The following is a 13,824-nucleotide window of genomic DNA, read 5'->3' on the forward strand; positions in this document are numbered from 1 at the left end:
TGGGTACTGAATATTAAGCAGGGAAGATGCTATGTGCTGACTACAGTACTTATTTATATGAATGATCCTAACCAAGTGAAAATGATTTGCATGATGCATACATCAGCCTCAGACAAGAAACTGAAGGCTTCAATATGTTTTACATGTTAACTATGTTGTGCTCTGATCTCAAAATATTGTTAAATGACTTGACAGACAGTGTCATGACCTTACTAACAGGCCAGACAGAGTCTGGATATTTGAAACATCTCAACAGCATTACGCAGGAGATTATGTAACCCTGTGTCAGGTTTTCTGTTGTGGTGAGGGAATGGCTTGCACATGAACTCCATCATTGTGGTAAATATACAGTGTGCAGAGGATTACATCAGTATTCTTTCTGATGTATTGCTTTTAGATGTATCGCTCAGTTGTAAGAATTCTGTTTCTGATCACAATATTGTCATAGCTGTCAACCCCTGGATGTCTAAATGAGTGAGAAGCTAGGGTGCAGGGGCTGCAAGCCCTGGTGGGGGGCGCAGGGGGGCGAAAACTGGCTTTGAATGATTTTAAGACCATTTTAATGGCCTTAGAGAGCATGTATTCTGAAAAACTATATTTTTATCTACATTTTATATGAATGCGTGAGAATTTCCCAACCTTGCGTGAGAGCGTGACATAGGTGATAAATGTGTGAGACTCACACGAGATGTGTGAGAGTTGACAGGTATGTATTGTTAATACTGATTTAAACTTTCCAATTTCACCTGATGGCTAATAATGTTTGTAGATTTTTTTAAAGAAAAATATATAGTCAGATAATTCCTGATTTTAAGGCCTTGTGTTTGTTCCATGAGCTGAGTTTCATTCTCGGTCTATGGAATCTAGCTCTTTAATCACCTTGACAAAAAAATGGGTGGTAATTTTAACTGTCAGAATTGGTAAATAATTTTCGGTCTTCCACCAGGATGAATCCGTTTTCCCTTCCAAACCCTGTGGGTGTTCCATGTCAGATCTCCCCTGCCTCTTGCTTATCAGTGTCAACTAAAACGGGGATCAGTATTGTACCCTGATTGTTACCCATGCTTTCAGAACCTAGATTGTCTGGTCCAGTCTTGATTAATTACATGCCACTGATATGGCTGCTACTTTAGCTGACTGAAGGTTTAAGCAACATTAACTCACTCACTCATGATAGAAGCTATGTTGATTGAGGATAGTGACAGGAATAAGAAGACATGGGTTGTGTTTATGACAGTGGAAACCCATAGTGAGCCACTGAATCAAGGAACAATGTGAAGGCATATTTCAGGCCAATGTTGGGCAGCAGAAGTCCTGACCTTTGTGTTAGTGTTCGCTAGACCAATCTATCACAATTGCTTTCTCAGTTGTGTCCTCAAGTGTTTTACTGTTACACCTAATTTAGAGCACTGAGTCAATTTGTTGCTCTTATCCCCCCCAAGCTTTGCCTTATATTGATAGATGTGTGGTGCTTTGGTCTTTGTTAAAGTTCTTGAAGCTGACACTGCGTGTTTGCAGTCCTCCCTATGCTCCTTTATCATGTTCATAGATATAGATGTTCCATGCTTTATTGTGAAGGTTCCTGAAGCTGTGACAGTGCGCGGTCCTCCCCATACTCTTGCCTCACATTGATAGATATGATGTGCTTTAATGTGAAGGCTTTTGAAGCTGTGACAGTGAGCAGTCGTCCCCCATGCAAGTTGTATTTCTTTTATTAGATCAGTGCACAATTTTCCACAGCGGCAGGAAAAATTGAGACACAAAAACTTGATATTATTTCACGTCGGAATGGAGATAAAACACGTACAGCCTCACATACTTCGAAACGATGTTCAGATAAATATTTCTTCTCATTAATTCTGTCATGTGCGTCAACATGGATTATTTTCATCAAGCTTATTCAGGTTGCTGGCTACACAGATCATCCTCTCTTGTAACTACTTCGGCATGAACACATGTTTGGTCTCGAAGCTCAATGCAACAATGTTTCTCTCAGATGCATTTTTTCTCCATCCATGACCAGCATCTGTCATAATGTCAATGTCTTAACAATCTTCCTGGTCAGTTGATTTCAACAATGTAATACACACAACCTCATTCACGGCATCATCACAAGATTCCTTCGAAGTACCCACCCGCAAGATCAGGATTATGACCTTAATTTGCATTTTTCGAAAAGAAATGTTTCCGTGAATACTATTATTAAAAAACATCCTGTACACGGTACTTTTGGATTGCACTGCGGATTTCTTTTATTACTTTCTAAAACTTTTTGTTTTCCGAGTGGGATTGCTGCTTACAACTGTCAAGAACTTTGCAAGTTCACTTGTCCATAATATGAGCAACAAAACATTTTCATGTGACAATTAATTTGACAGAGAGTTGTTCGAGATTATCAGAGAGGCTTTGGTCATTTTGATTATGACATTGGTGACTTAATCATGAAGAAAGTTCCAATTCAAGATGACATCATTCCGACCGTCAACTCAAATCAACAAGACGGTGCCTCTCTTCCCGCCCTTGCAAGTGCAACAGAAACTTTGACAAATTCAGTGCCGATTCTTGGGATCAGTGGATCAGTGTCACAGCAAGATTTCATTGTGGAACCAGATGAAGGCGAATGTGTCTGTTCACACTTCTTCTGTCAACCATGCGTGACACAGCACAGGCAATCGCAGTTAGGGAATGATGCGGCCACCATGTTGCAGAAATTCGTCGATTCGAAAACAGTGCACCAATACTTCTGGACTGAGCAGAATAGATGAAGTGTTCGGAGAGATCGTAGATACTCAGACTTGAAGAAACGGATATTAAACATAGCAGCAGATGAAGGATTAGTGTGGACAAAACGGGAAAGTGATCCCAAATTGTATTTTAAACCTTGTGCGCAAATTGTATCCAAATCCACGAAACAAAAATTACATGGGACACATGTGGATCCAATGATCAAACTCAAAAGGAAATCCATAACTAAAGTTTTCTTGGAATATGTGTATTACAGTTTTTGTTTATCGTAAGTAAAATATTATCTAGAGAGGCCTAATGTAGGTCAAAACATCAAGTATATTTATCAGTTGCTCATGTGCATTGTTATGTTGATACACATGACATATTCATATTTTGTAGTCAAGCTAAGAAATATTGGCTCAACTTCTGGTGCTTCAAATTAGACCTCTTCCTAACACCAGATGAAAAATCTGTGTAATAATTTCAGTTTTAAAATATAATCTGATGATTGTGTGTTATAGATCTAACTGTTGAATGCAAATGACCAAAACTAAACAAATATCCGTAATTTTCGGATTGAACAGAAAGAATCTTGTCACTAATACTTATGTAACTAACATCAATTTCAAATTTATGTTTTGGTTTGTTGTTTTACGCCGCACTCAGCAATATTCCACCTATATGACGGCGGTCTGTAAATAATCAAATCTGGACCAGACAATCCAGTGATTTACATCATGAACATCAATCAACGCAATTGGAATCGATGACATGCATCAACCAAGTCAGTGAGCCTGACCACCCGATCCCATTAGTCGCCTTTCATGACTAGCATAGTTGCCTTTTACAGCAAGCATGGATTGCTGAAGACCTACTCTACCCCGGATCTTCACGGGTCTCATATTTATGTATCGTTACTGTTACATCAACTGAAACTGTTGTTGTGCTGCTGTTCTGCCGTTAATATATACACCACAATACACTTTGAACACAAATGCATTGAATGTGTCACATGTAAACATGAGCATGTGCTTTGCTATTTAAAGCGCAACCCTAAATAAGCTCCACCCACTGTGATAGATGTAGATGCCAAACACGATCGATTAGGTTTTTTATGATAAAACTACAGAAAATTTATTGACTTATATTTAGCTATGGAGCCATTTGTGGAATCCAAAGTTTGTCATTCAAGTTGATAATCTTGTTTGCGTACATTTTTCAAAAAGCTTCTCCTGACACTTGGTTGTGTTTCAGTGTCAGTCACTGTTTGAAACTGAAACACCGCCACCTTGATGGCTATTTATAGTTAGGGTGGAGCTTTAAGCAGACATATTAGGTGAACCGATATACATTATTTCAATGGATGGTTACCTTCACATATAAGAATCTTCTACAAGTGTTGTGGGCATCTGAGAAACTCCTTTGTATTTGGATACACTAGTTAATTTGTTTTTGAAAAGTCATATCATTCAAAGAGAAAAATATACAGCTCTGACTTTTGGCCTACTACACAGCTCACAATAAGAAAGGTATATATTTTGTAAATTTCTAAAAAATACTTGACAATCAACCTCCTGCTTCAGAAGGAGTGTTAATTCATGTTGACAAAGAACAAGGGCAGTAAGGGCCGGCCCACTAGGAACAAAACAGCTGGGTCATTTCAAAAGGAAAACCATGCCACCTGGTGATCCCTACTCTCAGCATGGCGACACCGAGTGCTTGTTCAGAAGATTTTACAATTTACCATGTGACTGAACTTAATTAATTGTACTTAATGCACATTCAAAAGCGAGTAACTTCCTATTTCAGCCAAAAAATAAAAGTCAACTACTTCTCATGGAAAAAGCAACCATCTGTGACAAAGCGTTGCCCATCATGATGGCAGGGCTGTCATTACCTCATTCTTTCACATGAAATATGGCTTGCTGATCTACAACTTCATCAACTGGAGAGTCTGCCTTTGACTTTCCGATCGCAAGATTTGCTACTGTGTCCATATTTTGTTTCAATTAAAAACTCAATGGCGTCTTTAACTCTTGGCTCCACTGCTATCTACTGCTATGTTGTTTTTGGACATGCAGATAGAAAATCTTGGTCCATGTGGGCATAAGCCCATCGTTGGTTTGCTTTTACATGACAAATGACAATGAAACAGCCTCTTTCATGTGTCCGATACTGCAACAAAGCACCTTACAGTGTTCTTTCATTTCCTAATATAAGAGTTTCCAGAACGTGTCACACACAGTGATAGAGCTTGCATTGTAATGTTGCACACTGCTCACTATCATATAAACACCAGCAAGTGAAACATGCGAACAAATGTTAGTGTCATAAAATATTGATAGTTGAGATATTTATGACAGTTTTTCGTATAGGACACTTTACACCCAACTGCCACGTGTGGATGATAATTCTTGCATCATTGTATTGGAAAAATGTGATGCCGCACTGCTGGGCCATAGACGGATCCAGGGATTTTGGTATTTTAAACCCCTTCCTTTTAAACATGCTGGATTAGCCCTTGTGGGCTCCAGACTGAACACTCTAGAAGCCAATACAGTGGATGTAGACCTAAAACAAGCTGGAGAAATGAACTGTCCGAGGTCATGTGGCAAGCAGTCTGGGCATGAAGCCTCACTACATCACAGTCACTAGTATCAAGTCAAGATGCTGTTACAAATTGAAAAATCAAAAGAGAAAAAAATTCAAAGTCCCATGTTAGCATGGTTAGATTCCATGGCATGACAGACCGTAACCAAATTCTATCAAATTATTGACAAAAAAGGCCGACAAATGACATAAATAACTTTCCCAGGGCCTGTTGATTTGATTGAATGTTCCATGCAAAGCTGCTGCTTCATGCAGTCATGGGCTTTCAGGGAAATGTTTAGAAATCCTTGACGAATGATGTCCATGTTGGCCCTGTGAAGTCATGCATCTGGTAGCTCAAGGCCAGACGAAGCGAAAAACAGTCCTCACTTCAGCCACTGAGATACATGTTACCATGAAACAATAGCAACATGACCAAGCTGATGGCAAAGGTCTATCTATCCATTGTATCTAGCAAGATCTATCAATGCGTGAATAACCTCTTTCAGTAAGTCACCAAACAGTCCCCCGAAAATCTGTAGGACCATAACTTTCTATGATGTAACCATTCCAAATTATTTTGTTTTGCATTTGTTTTATGACAATAATCCAACATTTCTGAGCCAGTGTTGTTGAAGTTCTGTTTAATGCATGTAAGATGACCTTACAGTGTCACAGTGTCACAATACATGATGATTCAAAGAGGTTCAATATACAGGCGCTGCCATGTCTTATTTGTGCAACTCTCCTGATAAACCATGGCATTTGGGAAAACACAATACTTGGGTTATTTTTAGTAACTCAGACACAAAAGCTCAATTCCAGCCAATCTCTAGTGCATGATTTACAGTATTCACCAGACACTTCAACAGAAGCCAGGCCCACGATAACTTCTTCTTATACCTGACATACACCATTATTTTTACGCAGCAATCTTAGAACCAAATTAGTTGTCACCACCCTTCAATAATAACATCAGTTGCCATTCTAATTTGGACGAGGAGTCCAGTTTCCGCACAGACCATGTACTGCAGCTTGGCTGACACTGACATTGACACTGACACCCCTTTGATGTGGTCTTCATGTTAGTCCTTGTCGCAGTGCTTCAGCCGATGTGCCAAGTCAAGACTATTGCTATCTGATTACGGAAATCTGGGATCATATGGGCAAATTTAAAATCAAGATGATTAATAGGGATTAAATTGATCACAAGTGTCTACAATCATTAGCAAGGCAAATGGAAATTCTATCAGTTTACGAATGTTTTGAATGTCAACGTTGTTTTTTTATCCAAATGCAATAATTTAAAAGACAAATTAATATTTGCTCAAAGAAACATGATTCCAAATACAGTAATTTCAATGAAATCAATATCCTACTAAAAACACACTTTGAAACTTAGAAATTGAAAAAATGAAAGAAAACTGGCATGTTTGTGAAATGTAATTTCCCTTGGGACTATCTTTTTCCCTCACTCAGTAATTATTGAAGCTGGTACTTCACATTTAAATACTTGCAGCTCGCTCATCAGTTGCTGTATGAAAATTGAATGGAAATCTAAAAAAATTAGTAAAATCTAAATATTTTTTACATTTGTATACTTATCCTGCATTACTCCGTATTGCATTTACTGACAGAGAGACGAACTGTGTGAGATCCAGCTGCTGAAGAAAGTTGTCCCAACCAGCTCAGGAGGCAGCGCCCTCTCACAGTCGGCACGTGACCCGGAAGTCATGACGTCACACCAAAAGACATAACTGCTTTAAACATAACATCTGAAACTTTGTGGGGAGATAGCGTAGCGAAAGGGAGGGCACTTAGACTTCGTAATGCAGGATAAGTATACAAATGTAAAAAATATTTAGATTTTACTAAATTTTTTAACTTATCCTGCATTACTCCGTATTGCATCTTTATCAGACGGCATGGCCGGTGGGCATACCTGCAGATGTGAACCATATTAAACCCTCGTCAAGGTCCGATGAATCCGCACCGCATACAAGTGATGACCGGAACATCTACGACCATTCCTGTCTTCAGGAAACAAGAGTCGATGCAAAAACGAAACGCCCGAATAGGTAACCGAAATACAATGAGGCGTGTAGCCAAAATATATAACTTACCGAAGAGCGAAAGCGAAACGCAGTAGAGCCCTCTAATCTGAGGCGATAAACACCAGAGAGTTCGACGGGCCCCGCTCAGGGAATCGAAGAATCAGCGGCGTCGGCGGCAAAATCTACGACCAATCCCAAGAGCGAATGCGAAACGCAGGAGAGCCCTCTAGGTTCGAGGCAAGGAACACCAGTGAGGTCGACGGGCACCGCTAAGGTATCAGAGAAGCAGCGGCGTTGGCGTCGGCGCCGGTGTCCACATCTACTATCATTCCTGTCGTCAGGAAACGAGAGTTGATGCAAAAAGTAAAACCCGGATAGGTGATAGCAATAGAATGAGTCGGGTAACCCAAAACTAAAACTGACCTAAGAGCGAATGCGGAACGCAAGAGAGCCGTCTCGTCTGGGGTGATAAACACCAGAGAGGTCGACGGGCCCCGCTCAGGGTATCGGAGAATCAGTGGCGTCGGAGATAGATGACCTGTTGGGCTACAACCAGGGACCAAAACTGTGAACGCCGGCGACAACTTTCAAGGCTACATCACGGAAGTAGTGGTTGGTGAAGGCGGTGTCCGATCGCCACGAACAGGCTTCCCTGAACGACTGGATGGAACAGTATACCGTGAAGAACCAGTGTAAATACGATCGCCCTGATCTCATTTTATTTCAGGTGATAGCCTTTGGGGGGAGGGTCCAATCCGGCGGCTCATAAGCTTTAAGGATGACGGCCCGGAGCCACAGGGAAAAGTATTCCGGCTGACCAACGACTGCGACGAAGGGGAGACCGGCAGAAAAAGGTGTTTCCTAGACTTGCGGCAGTCTTTAGATCGTAGAATAACCTTCAGTGCCCTTACTGGGCATAATGACGCTCATCCTCATCCTGGACGAGGGGGGAGGGGACAAGGAATGATCTATCAGGCTGTCCTGGGAGTTGAGTCTTTACGCTGACGTCCCAGTACGGTCCATGATGAACGGCGCCCTGGGTACCGCATTCAAACCGGGCACGGGAGACGTCGAGGGCGTGCTGTACATGGACTCGAGCGGCAGTAGTCAAAACCAGTAGAAACACCCGTCTTCTACTTAAGGTCGTAGAAGGAAGACAAGGGGAGTGGTTCGAAGGGCGTTGAAGACCACATTCAGATCCAACGCAGGCGGTCCGAACTTGGCCTTCAGGTCTTCAAGACTGAACGAGCGCAGCCAGGCCCGTAATTCGGGAATTTTCGTCTTTCTCCCATTGTCCGGGATGGCCAGACCAGGTATGTGGGGGTGGTAAGCCCTTCAACCGATGGGTGCTACGCAAATACAGAAGGAACTGATCCAGGATCTGCGGTGACGCTGTCATTGGATCCTGGTGTTTATCAGAACAAAATGCCTGGAACAAGCATCATTTATCAGCATACAGTCCCCCTGTAGATGGACGGTGGGCTGAAGCAATAGCCTTGGTCGCTCTAGCCGAATAGCCCTTGGCTTTCTGCAGGTGTGTCAGGCGTGCAGACGATAACATGCGGGTATGAGGGTGTGGCAACAAACCGTGTGGATGGAGCAGAAGGTTGGACCACACCGGAAGTTCCAGGGGTTGTCTCTGGCTATGTTTCGGAGGTCGATAACCCAACTTCTGGCTGACCAATAAGGCGAGACCAAAGTCAATGGCAGGGGTCGAGTGGCCTGGATCTCTGAAGAACCGTGGGAGGGAGAACCGGAGTCGGAAAAGCGTACGCGCGTAATCCTTCTCAGGAACGATGGAAGGCTTCGACGGCCACAGCGGTCGTATCCGGCACAGGTGGAATGGAAGACGACAGCTGGCCACATTCAGATATGAGGCAAACAGATCTAGGGTTGGGGTTTGACATAGTCTGGCCCGAGGCGCCGGAGAGTGTGAGGCGTCGGAGAGCTTGAGGCGCCTGGAACGCCAAAGGTGATTCTCGGGGGCGCCGGTCGAGTTTGTAGCGCCGGGAGAGGGGCGAGTACTCTGGGTCCGCAAACACCACACTACGGTGACGTCGTCAGTGGACACGATCAACAGGGTGTGACCGAGAATGCACTGTCAGCAAGTGACGTCCTGGATAAGCCTTTATCTCGAGGCTGTTGCTGTGCCAATGGTGTTGATCTCTGGATCACAGGTGGTCACAATGTGGACTGGTGTGGGCCACTAGCCACTGACAAGGTGGCAGGGGAGGTAGTCAGCAACAGGGGTCTGCGATTGCGTACCGTCGGTACGATTCGGAAAAAGGTGTGATCGCCTGCGAGCCAACCTCAAGTAGACGAAGTAAACCAGCTTCACAATCGACCGCCGGGGCATCTACGTAACCGGGTAGCAGGAAGTTGAGGCAATATGGCCATTGCACGAAGTAATGAGATCGTTTTCATCCCTGAAGCGGCGTATAAGTACTCCTGTTCTTATATCGAGGTGACGATGGAGGACGACAACACGATACGAGGCAGGTATGCAACAGGGGTCAGTGGGACGGCCGAGGGACTTTAAGTATCAAATCGACACTGTGTCCGGTAGTCAAGGCGGAAGATAGGAAGGTGTCGTAGTCGAATAGTCGTAGCCTATAGGCGCTATCGTTCTTACAGCGAAGGGTTGATGAAACAAGGTTCCTCGTGACAGCCGTGTTGGTAGAGGAGGTCTATTGTTTCCAACATCCGTGCATGGATGGACTGCGACAGGCGCCTGGTTGAGTGGTAGCACCAAGCGTACAGGTAGACATGGAAACCAATCTGTAGAAATACATGGCACCCCTTGCCATGGTAAGTTGACCTAATTCCGGTCGGAGTTGTTGACAGTCCGAGTACTTGACACGTGACATGTAAATCACTCTGCGCAGTAGCCAAGAAAGCCGCATTGGAGTCGGAACTGAGGTGCAAACTCCACACACAGACAATCCTCAATGAACTGTGTGAGAGACGAACAAGTGGTGTACCCGAGTTTTGCGATAAAACACGGAACCCCCTGGGCGTCGTGGAAAACCCGGGGAGCGCCGAGGAAGAGTCTCTTTCAGGAACGCTGGCGCTAGGGTAGGGTAGAACAGCGTTGGTGTCGGCGATGTCGACGAAGTAAACTCTTTGTAAGTGGATGTCGTCGTCGAATCTGATACAGACGCTGTTCACATGACGCTCTGTTTCGATGGAAACCCGCAGGTCATCTCTCCGGAATCATAGCGCTTTAAACGACGGGATTATGGATAACGTCTCAGTGGGCAAGTTGAATCAGACCAACTGTCTATTGGTTGAAAAAGATTCCACCCAGGAAGTAGAACGATAGTCATGATCCCAAAGACCGACGGGAGAGTAGCGACAGGAGCGGCGACAGTTGTTTCACCATGCTTCTCCGTGTGACGAGTTTTATGAGACGGCATCAAGAGAAGAGGCCAGTGGCGCCGGGGAGGCGATTGCCGATGGTGCCCCTTAAGCCGCAGTAGAAGATCGGATAGTCGGCTCGTTGATCTGAGCTTGATAAAGCTTGTTGATCTGGGCGCCGGAGGTCATCTTAGGCGCCGGATATATCATAGGCGCTTCTTCCGTAACTCTTGAGGCGCCGGAGTAGTCAGAGGCGCCAGAGACATTAGAGGCGTCGAAGATCTTGAGATCAGAGACCTCAGAGGCGCCGGGAGCGCCGAAGACATCAGAGGATGCGGAGGCGCTGGAGCGCGGAGGCGCCGGAGACGCCGGAAGCGCCGGGAGCGCCGAGACATCGAAGGCGCTGGGAGCGCCGGGAGCGCCGAGACATCGGAGGCGCCGGGAGACATCCGAGACATCGGAGCGCCGGGAGCGCCGGGAGTGCCGGGACATCAGAGGTGCCGGGGACGCCGGGGGCGCCGGAGACATCAGCGTTGACGGTGTTGGAGACCGTGAACGGTCGTATGTCGTGCCAGGGGAGGCAGACTCTACGTTGAGAGCGCTGGAGCCGCCGGTGGAGTAGGAGACCGTGAACGGTTGTATGTCGTGCCATGGGAGGCAGACTCTACGTTGGGAGCCGCCGTTGGTGTTGGGAGCACTGCAAAGCTCCGCTGAGCGCTGCTGCCGTCAACTTAGGTGGGGGTCGACGAGCACGTTGAGCGAGGTGTGTCCTGGATACTCGCATGAGCTGAAGGAGCACAGCGACGAATGACTGCAACATCGGCACTGCCTTGTGAAAGTACAGGGCGTCGTACAATCACGGCAGAAAGGGGCGGCCCCGACCAGATTTGTTCCCGCGGCAACAAGTGCAGCGAGGCAGAAAATCTGGAATTTAAGCAAAACATAACTATGTGGCAAAGCCACAAAGTGCGGGAAGCATAATGTGATTCAGAAACTTTGTATTTCAATGAAGTTTATGAGATCAAACAATGGCGCTAAAAGGTAGCGAAAAAGCATAGCTTTAAGCAAACACATAACCATGTGGCCAATCACAAAGTATGGGAAGCATAAAGTAACTCAAAAACAGTATATTTTATTAAAGTTTATGAGATAAACAAGTACGCTAAAAGGTAGCGAAAAGGCAAAGCCTTAAGCAAACACGTAACCATGTGGCAAAACCACAGAGTACGGGAGACATAATATAACTCAAAAACTTTGTATTATATTGAAGTTTATGAGAAGAAACAATTACGCTGAGAGGTAGAGAAAAGGCAAGGCTTTAAGCACACCAAAACAACATACATAAATGTAATGAATGCATTACCCAAGCCAAAGAGAGAATTCAAAACGCAGAACACGACATTACGTGGCCACGTGGTGAATGGCCAAAATGGCGGGAAAGAAAACAAAATGGCGGGAACAACATTGCGCCCGTAAATTACTGTGACGTGAGCCACAGACGAGCGATAAACGTTACAATTTACGAATGGGAAGACCCTAAGGTCACGGCCCATAACAGGTAACAATGTAGCAGCATATAATGAATGTAGAAACACGCAAAATATAAAAAACAAATAATAAGCTTTAATTTCCACAAGGGATACAAAGTACGTCCGTCCGTGGAGGTGACAAAGCAGTTATGTCTTTTGGTGTGACGTCATGACTTCCGGGTCACGTGCCGACTGTGAGAGGGCGCTGCCTCCTGAGCTGGTTGGGACAACTTTCTTCAGCAGCTGGATCTCACACAGTTCGTCTCTCTGTCAAAGACAGCAGTAAATGCAATAGGGAGTAATGCAGGATAAGTTAAAAAATTAGTCTTAACGTTGTATGGCTGAAATATGACTGACTTTACCATGTTTACTAGTCTTCTTTTTATCTCAGTATCAAAAACACCTATGCTGAAAGGTTTCCCTTGATCTACTTCCAGTGACGTTTTGATTGAAGCTGGGCAAACAGCTTTATTTTCAGTCTAACCTGAGATACAGAACCCATAAAAAATAGCGCCAAAATAGATCCCACCATCACACACAAATATTTCGCCAATAGCTAAGCATATTTCGAATAGAGAACTTAATTACAATCACAGCATTTTTGTACTATTTTTGAGCTAAATACACTCCCCCTAGACCTGAAGGTTGACGCTGGTTGGAGTGGTGTTGGCTGACAGCAGTAACAACATGAGGAAACAGGACCTGAACTGACACATCCCATCTGCAGACAAGCGGGCATTTGCCCCATGTTTTCATTACGTCTGGTGGGAAGATGACTGATCGATACTGATATCAGGGACACTTCTCAAAAGTTATTTTAGCATCCGTCATTTCCCACAGCTTAACATTCATGGGTTCATATTTTCTGTTCATCACTGGCTGCAGACTGTCACAATATTTGTGTGAAGAATGCTTGATTTGCTTCCTGCTCAGCACAGTACTCAAGGGACATCTTACAAAGTTCAGTCGGGATTCTAGAATTAATTGGTATAAGCTATTTTTAGCAGTAATCATTACAAAATACGAAATCTTTCAAACACATACTTAAGCTGGCCACAGACTTTCATCTGTCATACTGTATTTGGGGACAGGGCATATATTATAAGGGGGAATGAGGATAGGGTGGGGGATGAGGATGAGAGATTGGTCTGAGGACTGTATCATATTTTGCCACCTTCCCCCCCACCCCCTCCCCACCATTTTCTGTTACAGTTTTTTTTCCATGCTACCAAAACACAATTTCATAATTTGAAAAAATAGAATTGCGTCATTCTTTCACACCCAAGTCCCCCTAGTGATAAATTTTGGCAACATCCTACCCCAGTCAATGTTGTAAATAAATAGGAGCCAGTGCCAGTGCCAGTGCCAGTGCCAGTGCCAGTGCCACAGCTGGACAACCATTCCTCTTGCAGCTCACAGGTTACTCCTGGTCAGCTAAATGGCCAGTTGTTGCCCAATGACAAGAACAGTAATAAATGTATCTAGACAACACTTCAGCAGGTAGTACCCTAAATATTGTATAAAGTGTCCATGGTTGACCACAGTATAGAGTAAGATGACACCCAGTC

General features: G+C 44.3%; 1 protein-coding gene across 2 annotated transcripts in view; it reads right to left on the reverse strand.

Annotated features, from left to right (window-relative positions):
- LOC125380040 overlaps positions 1–13,824 on the reverse strand; it is a 99,162-nt gene that overhangs the window by 39,816 nt on the left and 45,522 nt on the right. The gene's annotated exons all lie outside the window — the stretch shown is intronic.

This window comes from Haliotis rufescens, unplaced genomic scaffold (assembly GCF_023055435.1).
Source record: "Haliotis rufescens isolate VD_foot unplaced genomic scaffold, xgHalRufe1.0.p SCAF_15, whole genome shotgun sequence".
NCBI lineage: Eukaryota > Metazoa > Mollusca > Gastropoda > Lepetellida > Haliotidae > Haliotis > Haliotis rufescens.